The following is a 15850-nucleotide window of genomic DNA, read 5'->3' on the forward strand; positions in this document are numbered from 1 at the left end:
AAAGCCCTGCTCCCCATGGTGGCAAGACGGGGGGAGGGGACGGAGAGTGAAAGGGAAGAAGTAGATCTGAGACAACGAGATGGGGCGGTGATCTCAACCAGATCGGAGAGATATGGAGGGGAGAGATGATGAATAGCCTTAAATGTGTACAAGTGTATTTTGAAATTGATACGATATTTGACCAGAATACGGTGTACATTTTAGGACATCGTCAGGTATCAGACAAAAAATTGTCAGGTGTCAGTTGTCAAAAAAAAAATTGTCAGGTATCAGAAAAAAAATTGTCAGGTGTCAGTTGTCAAAAAAAAAAAAAGTCAGGTATCAGACAAAAAATTGTCAGGTGTCAGAAAAAAAATTGTCAGGTGTCAGTTGTCAAAAAAAAAATTGTCAGGTATCAGAAAAAAAATTGTCAGGTGTCAGAAAAAAAGTTGTCAGGTGTCAGAAAAAAAATTGTCAGGTGTCAGAAAAAAAGTTGTCAGGTGTCAGAACACAAGGTACCAGAGAGAAAATCTTCCTGCAGGTGGCGCTGTTGTCATGTCCCACCCGAATTGATTTCCAAATATGTCATCAACGTGTTACCGTGGGAGAGCGTAAGGTCATTGACCTCACCGGAGTTTTACCGTGGTTCAGGCTCCTAACGACACAAGGTAAGTTTAACTTTTTCTCCCTTTTGTTCATATTTTTGCCACAGTTGTGTTATATTAAGTTGCAGTTATGTTGTGAAAGTTACATATCAGAGACGGAAAGCCAGTTTTGTACGAAACCAAATCAGTACTATTTTTGTCTGGCTAATTCATTCTAGCTAGCGACAGTGGTGAAACGTGATTCAAATTTAAACTGTTCAGTAATTGTTTTGTATACATTTCAGCAAATGGACAAGCTGAAAGCTTACGAGCAGTTGCATTTGAATACTAATCCTATTTGAAGTAATACATTTCCAGTGGTAGACATGTTAGATTGTCACACCTGGCTATGCATTGTTTTATTAATATTATATATTGTCTTGATAGCTTGAAGGGGATGATGCCGGTTTCATATCACTGGACTTATCCATGGCAGTAGAGTACATCCATGCACAGAGAATCATTCACCAGGATATAAAGCCAGCAAATGTCATGGTAAGCCATATTGTATTTTTCTTTTTCTCCACTTTGTTTTTGAAGATCAAAATAAAAATAGTATATTATTTATTTAACTTTATTCTCTTCAGTCTATTAAACACTACATTTGAAAAATGAGAAACTTTCCTGGCATATTCATATAAAGGATTTTTTTTTAAAGTAAGAAGCCTTACATTGTTTCTTTAATAGTCCAATTTTTCTTTAATATGTTGGTTCTTGCACACCTACAAAATTCCCAAACATGTTGTAAGTTTAGGCTTTACAAACTGAAAGTTTCTATTATTTTATTAGTCTGTACCACTTGCTTAAGTGGAATGGGGATTAAAAAATGCACAGGACTATAAAACCGGGTTGGATCATTAACCAATCTGTTAATTTTAATGTTGGGTATAATAAACAATCTCAGAATAAATCTGCAGTGATTGGGTGATCTGGGTGCTAAAAGCTTTGAGGGGTTTTTTTTTTCCCCAATTATGAGCTGTGGTCTTTGGAATGACATTTTTGATAACATTTGTGAAATTTTAGACAACCTGGTAAGTTCTCAACCTTATAGGTTCACCACCCTTCTAAGAAGGCAGTCCTGACAGACTGGGGCATGGCAAACATAAGAGACACTGTGATGCTTCGTCAAGGGAGTAAGTTCACTGCCCAGGCTACTGGTCCAGCTGGTGGCACATATCTTTACATGGCCCCTGAATGCATACTGATGTTTGAAGAGGCCTCGTTCCAGACAGACATGTGGTCCCTCGGAGCCACATATCTGGAGATCCTGACGGGTTCCGCTCCGTGGATGGTTAAAAAACAAAGAGAACTGGCTGCACTAATGGCCACCAAAACCCCACCACATGCCCTATCACATCTCAGTGACAAAAACAGTTTTCTTGGTGGTTTGGTGAGCTATGACCCAGACTCAAGGCCTTCCGCATCTGATGTTGTTAAGTTTCTCAAGTCAGGCCTTGATCTTACGAGCTGATATGGCTACAAGTGGTAATGTTGCTACAGTCTGCAGTTCAAAAGTCTTTCAATGTGAATTATGTTCTACATTATTGTTAACAAAAGTTGTGGTAAATGAAACACTGAATCATTATGAAAGATGGCACCTTGTCAATTGTATTTCAACATTTTATTGTACATTTTGTTGGTCAGACAGTTTTCAAATTACCTGTTGATTTTAAACAAGGATAAATAAATGTTAACAAACACTGTTGTATGATTTTATTGGTCATTGGAAATGTTTACTGGTGCACCTTCCATCCTCTCTCTCTTCAGAAAGATGTATATGTCATTTGCCTCGGCAAACGTAGAAAGTGTAGGAACTGCATTTCTGTTCATGGCAGTTGTGAGCTCTTGGACTAGCATGAGGTATGCAGCAAGGCAACCATCAGGTGTGGCTGTTTTCTAAAATGTTCTGGCACATGTCTCTGAATTCCTGGTTTGCTACCAGTGAAGGCTCTTCCCTCTCACAGATTAATTGCTTGGCATAGTCTAAAAGGTCTGGGTCAACAATGTGCAGCACATTGCCATATCCTGCGAATGAAAGACAATATTGAAAAGATGTTCACTTTGAATGTTAAAAATAAATGAATAATGACAAAGCTGTTCTAGAACCTGTATAAGAAGCAGTCAGTGTTTACAGATGTTATTACAGAAACTTAAAGATGGAAATATCACTCAAACATTTAGATAAATTTTTAGTTAAAGGTGTCAATATGAAGCCATTTTAGTATTGACAGTAGAAATTCAGAAATCTCTTATTGTACTACAAGTAGGCTTCTTCGGAAGACACAAAAGAGAAAGCACATTATAACAGTTTTACGCTCATTACACTGGCTTCCAGTATATTTTAGAAAATTCATTTTAAAATTTTAGTAATGACTTTCAATGCTCCGAATCGTGAAGCTCCTGCCTTAATTTCTGATCTTATAGAACCCCACGCTCCCTCTCCCAGCCTGTGATCATCTAATCAATGGCTGTTAGTAGTCCCACCAGAAGACCAGAGGCAAGAGATCTTCCAAAGCGGTGGCTCCCAGGTCATGGAATGCTCTGCCTCCATCATTACGTTTCCTTGATTGCATTTATTCTGTATGTTCGATTGTGCTGTTTTATGTTTATCTGTTTTATATTATTGTGAAGCCACTTTGTGGTTTTTATCCTGTGAAGAGTGCTATATCAAAGTAAAAGTAAACTAATGAAAGTTAAAAAACAAACAAAAAAATAAAACCCCACAGGCTTTCAAATGACATATCAGGAGGTGGTGAGGTAAACAGAAGGTCGGGTTTCCCAAATGGACCAGGTGCATTGCGTTGCTTGCGGATGTCATGGGTGTTCCAAACTGTTTGCTCCGTTTTTAAGTCTCTTTGAAGCAGTGGCAAGTGTGAGTACTGCAAGCAGTTGCTATGAAAAAGGAGAATTAAAAAATTAATATGTTCATCTGCTTCTTTGAGGTAGAATAAGTAAAAGCTAAATTTTAATCAGTACTCAAAAAACAAAGGCATTCCTAGACCACATACTTTCATACTGCTGCTTGATTATTTTTCATGTCTAAAAATATTGACTTACATGTGCACAGGATTGTCCAGTTCAAGGATCCCAGACTCCATCATGGCCTACGCATGTTGTTTTGAAAAAGACATAAGTTGTGAAGGTGAGAATTTCATTAGTGAAAAGGTACAGATGTACATAAACACAGATTCTGGCCTTGTGTTTTCAGATAAACTAATCCATCGTATGTTTAACGAAATTTGGATGGCTACTCTTTGTTAATAGGTTTTACAGGTGAAAGATTTGCTTTACCTCAAATGTTGTCAGCCATTTCTTAATCCATGTCCACTTTAAAATACTGTTGAAACATTCAGCTCTCTAAACAACAGAAACATGACATTATCAGTTTTGTTGTCAGGTTGTTACTTTAGAAATAGTCATTTACCAGCTTAAAGACATACCTGGTTGTGCACTGATGTCCCCATTCTGAAGCACCTCCATGCCTGATTCCCAAGATCTCGCATGTGAAATGCCATCTGCATTTGACCCACAACAAGGTTCTCCTTTCCTCTGTCCCCCCGAATCATTTGAGGACAGCCTAAAGACACAAACTGAAGATAATTAGTGAATGATGAAAAAATAAATTTATTAACAAAATGTAATCTTTTTTAACCCCCCATTTTTTAGTATATTGCATACCACCCTGTTCTTGAACAGCCTCAAACAAGTATCTGGCCACAAAGTTTTGCTTGCGGTTGGATGTGCCCACCTTTAGCCATAGAACCTTCCTGGAAAATCTGAAAAGAAAGAAACAGAAAAGTGGCCACTTGTACATATGATTTAATCATGTTTTGGCACTATGTTTGGTTTTTGTTACATTCCCCAAGAGTATGCTGGTTTTCCATTGTATTATGTCTAGGCGTTGTTTCTGGTTCCTCCGGCCATTTTGACTGCCATAGTTGTGTAGGCTTACATGCCTTTGGAATTGAATGTGACTCTTGACTGTGTTCAGACTGACGCGAGGGGAGAGCTGCCTTTTGTTTTGTAATCCCTTGTATTCTCCTGTTTATGTGTTGGTTAGGTAGGTTATCGTAAATTGTACATTTTATTTTCTTTGGAGTTAAATTCTGTTTACTTTATATCAGGGATGTTTTGTTTGTTGTGTTGGTCTTGGCCCTCCCTGAAATTAACTGCCAGTCTGAAATGGAACTTTAAGACTAGCAGGAAATAAGCCTTTTAAAAACCGCCATCTTGAATCCTCCTTCACTATTCATACTTTATCTTGGTCCCTTAGACCAGGCTTGGCCAAATCCAGACCTCGAGGGCCAGTGTCCTGCATGTTTTAGATATCACACTGGGTAAACACACTTGAATAAAATGATTAGTTCATTACCAGGCCTCTGGAGAACTACAAAACATGTTGTGAGGGTAATTTAGCCATTTGAATCAGCTGTGGATCAAGGACACATCTAAAACCTGCAGGACACCGGCCCTCGAGGCCTGGACTTGCCCATCCCTGCCCTAGACTACTCAGGAGAGATAACACCTCAGTTTACCGCACATCCTTATCTTGAAGCAACTTTGTACTATCACTGAATATAATAAATTAAGTAGCGAATGCCATATTCAAACCTACCCATCAATCCCCAAATGTATCCACATTCCAAAGAACTTCAGTTTATCATTGCCTATATGAAACAACAAATAATAATTACAATTTGTTTCAACAGAAGTACCATCAAAACATGTTTGGAAGGTTAATTGAAAAGATAAAATAAATACCATCAATGTGCCGTGTGTCATTTGGACCACGGCTGATGTAATTCCGACGGGGAATTTTCTTCTTTCCAGGAGATCTCCTCTGAAGACCACTTGCATCCATATACCTCATTATATTAGCAACATCGTCTCTACAGTAACAATAGATTTTACTCTGAGCTCAACAGTAAAACAAGAGAACACTTGATCATATACACACTATTTAACCAACCTATAACAAGGCCGCACTCCTCTGACATCCCTTACCCGCTTTACCATTGCCCTGATTCCTTGTTCAGGAGACCACTGTTTCATCTCACTCTAAAAAACAAACAAACAGACAATTGAATGTTTGTTTTTTTTTAAATCACTACAGAAAATAACATTTATTGTTTCTACAATAGCTCATGACACAGACTTCAGGAAAATATATATTTTTTGCACTGATGTTTTAACGCTTACCTCCACAGCTTTGTGGATTTCAGTAAAAGGTCGTTGGGGGCATCTTCGCTTCAACCCTAGAAGTTTTAAAACTCGTCTCAGATGCCTCTCACTGTTAAAAGACAACACAGACTTACATTATATTAAATGCAAACTGCATGTTTTGTCATTTTAGAGAGTTGTCACGGAAACTGTTGAAATGCAGACTTACCTTATTTTATGCCCATATGAATTCAGTGCACAGCTGATTTCCTTTTGTTTTAAGCCTTTGTTGAACAATGTTATTATCATCATATCTTGAAAGGTTAAGTGTAACAACAACAGTCTAATTGATCACCCACCTCTTACACTGAACATAAGTAATTAACCAGTAAAGTACTAAATCTTTTTATGTGGCAATTACACTAAAAGCATCGTCTATTCAGTGCCCACAAATAAAACATGTGTAGCAAAAAATACACTTCTTTGATATGAAAGAGGTGAACAGTAGTTAATAAATAAGTTGTACTTTAGTCATTTATTTTTAATGCTCTTTTTTTAATAAAAAAAAAAAAGTATTTTTGGTACAGTCATGGGAACCAGCCAGAGTCGGATACTCCTTTCATCATCGTCAGATGACATATTGCAGCAAAGTCTAAAAACAACAACAGAAAAAAACATATCGGGATCAAAAAATATCCCGACAGTAGCAATATAGAAAAGAGAAATAAAGAAAAAGAGCGACAGAAAGGATGCAGGCTGCTCGTGAGCTTTCAGCTTGTCCATTTGCTGAAATGTATACAAAACAATTACTGAACAGTTTAAATTTGAATCACGTTTCACCACTGTCGCTAGCTAGAATGAATTAGCCAGACAAAAATAGTACTGATTTGGTTTCGTACAAAACTGGCTTTCCGTCTCTGATATGTAACTTTCACAACATAACTGCAACTTAATATAACACAACTGTGGCAAAAATATGAACAAAAGGGAGAAAAAGTTAAACTTACCTTGTGTCGTTAGGAGCCTGAACCACGGTAAAACTCCGGTGAGGTCAATGACCTTACGCTCTCCCACGGTCACACGTTGATGACATATTTGGAAATCAATTCGGGTGGGACATGACAACAGCGCCACCTGCAGGAAGATTTTCTCTCTGGTACCTTGTGTTCTGATACCTGACAATTTTTTTTTTGACAACTGACAACTTTTTTGTCTGACACCTGACAATTTTTTTTCTGACACCTGACAACTTTTTTTCTGACACCTGACAATTTTTTTTCTGATACCTGACATTTTTTTTCTGACACCTGACAATTTTTTTTCTGACACCTGACAATTTTTTTTCTGATACCTGACTTTTTTTTTTTTGACAACTGACACCTGACAATTTTTTTTCTGACACCTGACAATTTTTTTTCTGATACCTGACAACTTTTTTTCTGACACCTGACAATTTTTTTTCTGATACCTGACATTTTTTTTTCTGACACCTGACTTTTTTTTTTTTTTGACAACTGACACCTGACAATTTTTTTTCTGACACCTGACAATTTTTTGTCTGATACCTGACTTTTTTTTTTTTGACAACTGACACCTGACAATTTTTTTTCTGACACCTGACAATTTTTTTTCTGATACCTGACAATTTTTTTTTTGACAACTGACACCTGACAATTTTTTGTCTGATACCTGACAATTTTTTTTTTGACAACTGACACCTGACAATTTTTTTTCTGATACCTGACTTTTTTTTTTTTTGACAACTGACACCTGACAATTTTTTGTCTGATACCTGACGATGTCCTAAAATGTACACCGTACCAGGAGCCAATGAAGCCGCTGCAGGACAGGATTGATGTGATGGATAGAAGGGGTCCTAGTGATGATACAGGCAGCAGAGTTCTGGACGCGTTGGAACTTGTGGATGGATTTTTGAGTAAGACCAAAAAGAAGTGAATTACAATAATCAATCCGGGAAGTAACACGGCTATGGACAAGAATGGCAGTGGCATGTGGGGTGAGAAAAAGACGGAGACAATTAATGTTGCGCAATTTAAAATATGCGGACCGAGTGACATTATTAATGTGTGAATTAAAAGATAGAGTACTATCGAGGATGACACCCAAACTTTTCACAGAGGAAGAAACGAAGACCGGCTAATTATTGATAGTAACAGAGAAACTGTTGAATTGTCTCGTTCTAGCGAGGGGTTGTGCTAGACTGACCCATCAGTGACAAGTGGATAAACTCTCAGGTTATTAATAAATGTATTATAGTCATATAAACAAATGATGAAACACATGGCAGTGACATTGATGGTTTAACAGAGTCTATATGACACTGACAACTCAATTCCCACCAAAGAGGTAAATGGACCAGTTCTTATATAGTGCTTTTCTACTCTGAGCACTCAAAGCACTTTATACAACTAATTTATTCATCCAATCACACAGCACTTTTATTAAGTAGATAGGCACTGTTAGTGCCTATCTAACATTCATACATATTCACACTCCGATGGATGCATCGGAGAGCAACATGGGGTTAGTATCTTGCATAAGGACTGATGTACTGTGGCTTCATATTATGAAGGTTATCATGGAACACCTCAGACCCCTGGTGAGCAAGTCACATGACTTTTAGCAGTTTGCACACCAGTCCCACTCGGGGGTGGACAATGCAGTGATACATCTGTTGCAGGGAGCGTATTACTCCCTCTGTAGACCCAGCATTACAGTTTGTTTAATACGATCCAGCCTGGGCTGCTTAGAGAGAAGTTGGAGGACATGTAGATGGAGGCTCAACTGGCTGACTTCAAGTACATCACAGATATACTAATGTTCTAATGTAAAAACAAACATAATCATTTTATGATTGGAAATCAAACAACCTGATCAGTGGTCTTTGATTAGTGGTTGTTTATCAGTTCCTTCGTCATAATTTGCATAATTATGACGAAGTAACTGACCTCCCAGCCCATTGTTCCTTCAGTGGGCTGGTTTCAGTCATTATGCAAATGTACTGGTTATAAGATTGGGGAAACCTGCAGTCAGCTGAGACTGAAGAAGTCACTTGGATGAGTGACGAAACGTTTGTCCCACTGAAAACGCTACATCCATATGAACAGAATCAACTTTTGGAGACTACGTTTGTTCTTATTTTCTTCAATCCGTGATGAATAGTAAGATGTTCTAGCTTACGGAGGGCTTTCTTATAAAGCAACAAATGATTTCTCCACGCTAAATGATGATCTTCTAAATTTGTATTTAGAAGCTAACAAGTCATCTGCTTTAGGCTACGTGTTTGTGAATTATTCTACAGAGTCAAATACTTCTGATTTAGGGACTTATTTTTCACAGGAACTACAATATCCAGAGTCGTACGTAGTGAGGAGGTAAAATTATTAACAAGATAATCGACCTCTGTTGGGGTAGCGTTCAGATAGCTGCTCTGCTCTGTGTTGGTACAGGTCATTGAAGATGATAACAGTGGGTGGATTATATTCTTAAACTTAGTTACAGCGCTTTCAGAAAGACATCTACTTTGATAAAGTCTACTCTCCACTGCTGTGTAATCAATTATTGTAAATGTAATTAGGAAATGATCAGACAGGAGAGGGTTTTCAGGAAACACTGTTAAATGTTCAGTTTCTATGCCATAAGTTAAAACAAGATCTAGAGTGTGATGAAAGTGGTGGGTGGGTTCTTTAACATTTTGAGAGAAGCCAATTGAGTCTAATAACAAATTAAATGCTGTGTTGAGGCTGTCATTTTTTGCATCTACATGGATGTTAAAATCACCCACAATAATTATTTTATCTGAGCTGAGCACTAAATCAGATAAAAAGTCTGAGAAATCAGACAGAAACTCTGTGTAAGGCCCAGGTGGACGATAGATGATAACAAGTAAGACTGGTTTCTGTGTTTTACAGCTGGGGTGGACAAGTTTATGATGTTTTTAACCAACACCTTTTATTGCTTGTAATGCACAGACACACCAACAGAGGGCAGTAATATCCCTTCAACATACATTGTAAAATTACTATTACAACACTCCCACTTAATTTTACCATGGAGTTCACTTACTTGACTGCCATTGCTTATTTCTTTCCAAAAAAACAACAACATTATGCACCTATATCACAGTGTTACTATAAAATAAAATAAAATAATAATAAAATAATAAAAAAATAAAAAAATAAAATAAAACATTTTCTCTTTTGGTTTGAACTTACAAAAAAAATGTACTGTGTCCATCTTAGACAAAACTATTATTCTTCATTAGGATAGTTCACCCATATCCTTCATTTTGTAGTGTTTCTTCAGAGTGTCCTTTAAGGTCTTCATGCTCTCTGCTGATTCTGTAATCAAAATCAGATCATCAACATACAAAGCCAATATTTCCAACTCCTGACCTGTTCTAACAAACACACACTGATCTGAAGTACTCTGTGTAAAACCAATGCTTTTCATGAACTCTGTAAAAGCTTTGCTCCAGCAACGTGGAGACTGCTTTAGTCCATATATTGACTTCTTTAGTTTGCACACTAGATGTTCCTGACCAGGTTTGATGTAACCCTCTGGCTGCTCCATGTAGATTTCCTCTTCCAGGTGTCCATTCAAGAATGCAGTCACAACATCCATTTGATGCACATTTAGATTGTTTTGCACAGCAAATGATAACAATGTACGAATTGAACCAAATCGTACAACAGCAGAGAATGTTTCATCATAGTCTGCACCATAAATCTATGAATAGCCTTTGGCAACAAGTCTGCACTTGTATCTTTCCACTTGTCCATCACTGTGATGCTTAACTTTATTCCAAATCAGCTGCTTCTTTCCACTCCTTTGCATTTGGACTTGACATAGCCTCCTCCAGTGTATTTGGTTCTGTGACACAACAGATGTTTGCATAATGATCAACTGTAGCTACATCAGCAAACTCCTCTACACTGTAAAAAGAATAACCCTATTCAAATTAAAAAAAATGATGTCCAGTTGTCACATCCAAAATATTTGGCTTTATAGAATCCAAATTGAGTCACTTGATATGACCTGATACTTTTATGTTGATATAAACAATATTACTAGACTTGACTGAAACGTTAAATTTTGCATTGATCCAAATTGATTTTTTTACATAGAACCATATTTTAATTATTGAACCAAGCTAATATATTGAAATTTAACCAACCTAATGTATTCACATCGAACCAAATTAACATGAACTAATATGTTTGTGTTGAAGCCAGGTAATTGATTTACATATATTCAAACTATATTTTTTACATTTCATTTTATTTCAGTTCAAAAATGCTCTGCATTTCCTATAAAAAACAAGACAGTTGGCCAACCAATTATTTCAAAATTATTTATTGTTCCAAACCATTTTAACTATAATCAATAGAGAGGATTAGTAATATACAGATTTAGTGCTACGGCAGAAATGATTAGAGAAATGTTTGTTTTATAAAACCTGCAATCTTTTGAAAACCAGTATAAAACCTGCAACCTGTCTAAAACTGGCATAAAACCATTATAAAAACTCTTTTTAAACCAATTTGCAAGTACTCAAAAATGTTTATATGTGCACTGTGCCTGTACAATGTAAAAAAAAAAAATCTACACATGTATCAATGAAATCAACTTAAATCTCCCTTTCAAATGGGTGTTCTTATAAATTTTGAATGTAGAATACCACTGCAGGCCAACCAAGCAAAATAACCAAGCACACATGCACATGCATGTGCACATACACATGCACACATGCATGCAAACACACTACTGTGCAGTGTTAAGTTCACAATTAAGTTTGCGAATCTTAGAGGTCATCTTGTTAAAGTCAAGCTCCATCATAATCTTTTGAAGAGCCTCAAAGGTGAACCTGAATCCTCGTGGATATTCCATATTAAGAGCATAACAGAGTCCAAAGACCATTGCCACTCCAGCTGCCACAGAAGGCAACTCATTCAGGACTTCCACACCATCAATGATTATCCCGATGTCTCGAGGCTGATGTAGGAGGCTTGAGTTGTCCCTGAAGACGAAGAGTGCCATGGTGGTACTCTGCAGCTCTTCCTCAGCTTCATCTTTCTGGGATATCTTGAGGTAAAATATGGAACAAAATGTACAAGTGAAGAACTGAAGTCTGGCACACCTGATAAATCTTTGACCATAATAAACTACTATTTTGATAGTTGTTTGGTCACAGACTATTAGAACAATTATTTGACTAATCAGATTGTGAATTGCATAATCATTAAATTAAATCAATGGTGGAACATTTTCATAAATGTTCCACAAAGCCCAAGAAAAAAAAAAGAAAACAATACAGAACCCTAAGATATTAACTTGATGAGTTGATTAATCGTTGCTGTCCTACATTAATCACTGCATTTAATAGCAGAGTTGTCAAATTTACATCAAGAGACTGCATCTCATGTAGAGACAGAACAGATATGGACATACCATGTATTCTTTTATCAAGTCCTCAACACATCAGCAAGGTGAATGAGAGGATAATGAGGGAGAGTCTAGATTATTATGAAATGTTTAAAAAGGATGTGTAGTGTAAATGCAAAATGATACCTGTTCAGATTAAATGAAAATGTATGCTTCAGCCATGGAATGGATGGAGCGATCTGTGGTTCTGAAAGCATACAGAAAAAAAAGAATAATGTTACTTCTCTATAAAACACATTACATAGAAAAACCAAGAAATACGTAACATGACATACCAAACAGTCTACAGACCAGCCATTAGCGACTAAGTTTGGCATAGGGTCAATTTTTTGCTGTTAAAATTACAATTTCTTCAGAAAATGCACATTTTTCCGAGCCGCGCCTGAAAGTCAATTGAAGGAATTAGTCTTATGTCATTGATCTTATATGCTGGCATGTTATTTCTGTCTCTAAATCATGCACATTAATAATTATCTTTTGCGCTCGGTGTACACACACATAACACACAGATATTTATATGAAGAGAGACAAACGTGCGCGCACAAACACAAGCTTGTGTCTAGAAACCGCGAGCTCACCAGAAAAATTCAAACGAAGTGGAGCACGGAGTTATACTATGAATGTTATGAACTATGAACTTATGCTAGCTAGCTTTATCCACCACCGATGCATCGTGGTAACGCTAGCTAGTTAGGCAAAAAGCCGTTTTTACCAGTATACTAACTTGTATTCCCGACTGTGATGGTCGGTTTCTGGTAACCAGTTCTAACGTTGCGCAGGATAGCTAGCTAGCTTATAGCTAGCAGCTACAATTATCCAGCTTCTTTCTCTCTGTGTCTGGAACATGAGCATAAGCAACACAACAAAATACTTTCATATGGCTAATGTCTGTTCTGTTTTTTTCCCATACCATCTCTGATAGGGTGTTTCATTCTTTAAAGCAGATGTCGGGAGCCTATTCTGTGTGTACAGTAAGCTTCTGCCCAGAATGTGTTTGGCAACTTTGTATGTGACAGCATACTTCTAGCAGATTCCACAAGAGTTCTGTTTTTTTCTCTCTGCACCAATTTGGTGTGGTGTATGTGGTACAGTCATTTCATGGTGGATGCCTTGAGCTTTCAAATATTCTTGAAACTCTTTAGATGTGTATTCCCCACCATTGTCAGTTCTGAGTCTTATTACTCCCTGTCCACATTCATTCGAGAAGATTCTTTCAAACACTTTGAAGTTGTTCAGGATTTCCATTTTTTCTCTTATGAAATACACTTTACAACTATCTGGAGTAGTCATCAATGGAAGTAACAAAGTACTTTTTTCCTCCTAGTGACTCAGTTTGAAAAGGACCACAAACGTCACTATGCATTAATTGCAACTTGCGTTTTGCTCGTAATTCTCCCACTGATTTGTAAGGTTTTCTTGATAATTTGCCCTCAACACAAGCTTCACAAAAAATGTCCTCCTCTTCATTTGTTTTTTTTTTTTGTTTGTTTGTTTTTTTTGGCCTGTCCCGTTTGGCTCTTTTGCCATCAGAATTGTTGTCTAAAGGCAAAGAAAGATGCCCAACGGATTTACTTTACCAAACTGACCATCCCAGCCTTGCCGTAATGGTCCATTTGATTCACCTTTTATTGTTTATTTTATTTTCACTTACTGAATACGGGACAGACTTGACTGGGGGAAAGAAGGGGAGAAAGAAAGAGGGAAAGAGAAACAGCTGAGAAGAGGGACGGGGGAGAAGGGCAAAAGACAAAAACCAACAGAACGGGCAGAAAAAAAAATAAGAAAAAAAAATGCATATATCAATCACCTGGATCACCTGCTGAGAAAGAAAAAAGAAAGCAAGCAGAAGAGAACAAGAGTAATAGAATAAACAACATCACAATGATATATGGGAATATGACAGTAAATACTAAATGTTAAACATTATTGTGCAGCACATAAGATCAACAGAACACAGTGTGCTTTGAGGTAGGAGCCAAAAAGGGTGTAGTTTGTGGGTGTGATCACCCGTGTGTACACCTGTGAGCATGGACGCGCTTGTTTTTTGTTTTTTTAAAAGGTTCCTTCATGTAATAATCTGCTAGAGGGTGTGGGGGGGGCCACAGCCCCGTCCTCCAGGGCGTGAAGCAGGTGTGGAGGAGATCAAAACTCCAGACATCCAGAGGCCCCCAGAACACAAGAGACCAAGGAAGACCAACAGAGGGGCAGCTGCGCCACTGTCCCGGAAAGAGCTGAGGAGAGTCCCAGATGAGGGCTCACTCAGCAGCCGCGGAGCAGAAGCCAGGGGGAGTTGCAGTGACGCGCCCGTGAGCTCCGCCGGCAGCCAGCTGCGCCTGAGTGACCGAGCCCCAGGCCGAGAGGCCGGGGGCACCCCACCTCCGAAGTGGCCCGAGCGAGCCCCAGGCCCCAGGCCCCGATAAGCGGCCGCCAAGGAGTGAGCCGGTGTGTACCTGGACGCCCATCCCCGGACACAAAGAACCACCAACGCACCGATGTCTGAGGGGGTCCGCCACTGGCAGGGGAAGTGGTGGTAGGGGGAGATAGGCCTCCAAACCTTGGAGGTGGCGCCTGACACCCAACCTGACATATAGACACAGACATACAGGCACACATAGATACAAACATCCATTCCCACCCTCATGCTCTCATATGCACTTACTCCACACTCAACCAACGTGGAGACAGACATAAAGAGACGTTGTACACATGATCACACTCCCCAAGCGTACTCTACAAACCGGGTCTAGGTGCCCCCGCCCCTGGAGGGGGGAACTGCACCCAGACCCAGGTGGTGTTTCCCTTTTCCCTGCGGTGGGGGGAGGCAGACCGCCTCGACTCCGCAGCAGCAGGAAGGCTCCACACTCCAGACCGCAGTCGGACGGCCAACTCCTCCTCCTAGTCCTAGCCCCCCTGCTCCAGCAGGTCGCAGAGAACGGGGGTGAGAGAAGACTTCGAACCTCCCTCCACCCGCTCATTGTAATGTTGATGCATGTGTGTTCTAAGGTGCATTTAAAACCCAGGAGGGCTTGGAGCTACCTGCCAGAGAGCAGCAGGTAAGCGCATGGTCCCTCCTGCTAGCCCTCAATGTCTACGTGTATTTAAAATTGAGAGGTGGGCAACGATGCCAGGGGTGGGGTGTACACCCTGATGGTACTTTGGACTCCGTGTATCGTGCCCACCCCCCATACACCCCCATATGTATGTGTAATGAGAGTGTGAGTAATGTGAATGTCTAAGTTGTGGGATAAAATTGAGGCAGAGGCAGCCAGAAGGGGACGGGGGGGGGGGGGGGGGGGGGGGGTAGCCTCCTCTGCACCCTGGTGACATACCCCTACTCCAAGGCCCTGCATGTGTGGGTGGTTGTGGTTGTGGTTGTAAAGCTAACTCCTTTTACAGCCCGTTCTCACTCCCGAGGCGTAACATGTCGACGTTTTGTCACGTCCCGCGGCGTTCCTGGGGAACGCGAAAGGAGACCTTCAGCGTTCTTATGGTACGCGGAGGGTTATGGCTGAAATCCAGTGCAATGACGCTCCCGCGGTAATAGACGTTCCAGCCCTGTATTTCAGCCCTAAACCTAACCTTATCCCTAGCCCAAACCATAA

The 15850-nt window shown here is 39.3% G+C and overlaps 4 long non-coding RNA genes across 4 annotated transcripts; 1 reads left to right on the top strand and 3 right to left on the bottom strand.

The window, feature by feature from the left end:
• Positions 1–541: 541 nt before the first annotated feature.
• LOC112434438 (uncharacterized) lies at positions 542–2084 on the top strand. Its single transcript, XR_013096137.1, has 3 exons — positions 542–647; positions 1011–1118; positions 1675–2084. It is a non-coding gene; the product is annotated as an uncharacterized LOC112434438 (long non-coding RNA).
• A 1284-nt stretch (positions 2085–3368) lies between these two features.
• Positions 3369–3948, bottom strand: LOC112434439 (uncharacterized). Its single transcript, XR_003024065.2, has 3 exons — positions 3915–3948; positions 3681–3727; positions 3369–3515 (listed from the first exon to the last, which is right to left on the bottom strand). It is a non-coding gene; the product is annotated as an uncharacterized LOC112434439 (long non-coding RNA).
• A 1650-nt stretch (positions 3949–5598) lies between these two features.
• LOC112434437 (uncharacterized) lies at positions 5599–6859 on the bottom strand. Its single transcript, XR_013096127.1, has 5 exons — positions 6791–6859; positions 6398–6435; positions 6013–6097; positions 5823–5913; positions 5599–5681 (listed from the first exon to the last, which is right to left on the bottom strand). It is a non-coding gene; the product is annotated as an uncharacterized LOC112434437 (long non-coding RNA).
• Positions 6860–11143: 4284 nt separating this feature from the next.
• LOC143415687 (uncharacterized) lies at positions 11144–12615 on the bottom strand. Its single transcript, XR_013096116.1, has 2 exons — positions 12375–12615; positions 11144–11888 (listed from the first exon to the last, which is right to left on the bottom strand). It is a non-coding gene; the product is annotated as an uncharacterized LOC143415687 (long non-coding RNA).
• Between the last annotated feature and the right edge of the window lie 3235 nt (positions 12616–15850).

The sequence above is a fragment of the Maylandia zebra genome, unplaced genomic scaffold (assembly GCF_041146795.1).
Source record: "Maylandia zebra isolate NMK-2024a unplaced genomic scaffold, Mzebra_GT3a scaffold02, whole genome shotgun sequence".
Classification (NCBI taxonomy): domain Eukaryota; kingdom Metazoa; phylum Chordata; class Actinopteri; order Cichliformes; family Cichlidae; genus Maylandia; species Maylandia zebra.